This window comes from Morus notabilis, unplaced genomic scaffold (assembly GCF_000414095.1).
Source record: "Morus notabilis unplaced genomic scaffold, ASM41409v2 Scaffold81, whole genome shotgun sequence".
Classification (NCBI taxonomy): domain Eukaryota; kingdom Viridiplantae; phylum Streptophyta; class Magnoliopsida; order Rosales; family Moraceae; genus Morus; species Morus notabilis.
In genome coordinates this window covers 337,089-338,470 of record NW_010357153.1, presented here as the reverse complement: position 1 = coordinate 338,470, position 1,382 = coordinate 337,089, and positions in this window count along the sequence as shown.

Below are 1,382 nucleotides of genomic sequence, written 5' to 3'. Positions count from 1 at the left end.
TATATTATATTAAATATAATAATAAATATATATTATATTGTAATTATATATATTATATTATAATATAATATAATATAATATAGTTGTAATTTTTAACTATTAATAACAATTTAACCTCATAATTTATCAAACTATTATACTAATTTTAGAAATAACATAACTATATAATTATAGTTTATAAAACACTCAGCTACTTTTTGTAGCAGCTACTTTTTCTTTTAATACAGTTAAAAATAATTTTTTTAAAATCTACAACAATATTAAACTAAATCATTATTATGCTATAAAAATATCTACAAACTTCATCCACATTGCCTCCGTAGCCTCCCTAAAATCTTAAGATTTTGTTAAAATCTTGCAAGTATCTATTAAAATTAGTATTTTTTTTTTGGTTAAATTATTGAAAATTTAAACGGCCTCAAGTCTCAACTAAGCGGAGACCAAAAAAAAAAAAGAAAGAAAGCTAATCAATTATTGTTTACATCAAATAAAGCCAATGTCTTTTCAAAGGCTCTTATACGCCAGTCTTTCCTCAAAATACCACAATTTTATTTTATGTGCCGTTTAGTTTGCTGATATAAGTATTTAATTTAAGTTGAGATATAATTTTATATTATAGTTTTTTATTGTGATTATTTTTAGAGTTTTTAACTATAACAAAATTTAAATTTTAAACTCAAATTGGTAAAATGAACGGAATAATTTTTCATATACTTTTTGTTGCTTAGGAGAGATATAAAACACAAAGGCGTGTTTGGAGTTGGTTTTATTTTTGTTTTTCACGTTTTTTGAGAAAGAAAAAATAAAAACTAGAGAGAACCGACGTTTGACACAATTAAAGATAAAAAACGGAAATGAAAATAATTTTTTGATTTAGTGAAAAATAGAAGAGAAATAAAAAATGACTTTTAGTCGTTTTTTATTTTTTGTTTCTGTTTTCTCATCTTTCGAGCACACCTAGAGAGAGAGATTAATAAATTTTTTTATACTGAAAATAATCTTTTGATAAAATTACTAAACACATTTTTAAAAATAATTTATATCTGAGATTGAAAATATTTTCATTTCTATTTATATAAAAAAATAATATTAATTTAAAATGAGTTCTAAACACACTTAAAAAAATTGAAACGGTATAGAGAAGTACAACTCGTTCTCATCTTTTGAGCAAAAATACTTTTTTTGTGTTGGGAATAATTTTGCCAGAACATAATTTTGAATTAGCTGATTATATATTGCAGAAATTCAACTTGCTTTAAAAAAATTTCAAAAGAACATAATTTTGGATGGCCTGGTACTTTTAATAATCGCGTTGGAAGTGAATATGCCTTGTCTAAACAAAGTCATTTTTTAAAGGTTTTTAACACCGAGCCGCGTATTGC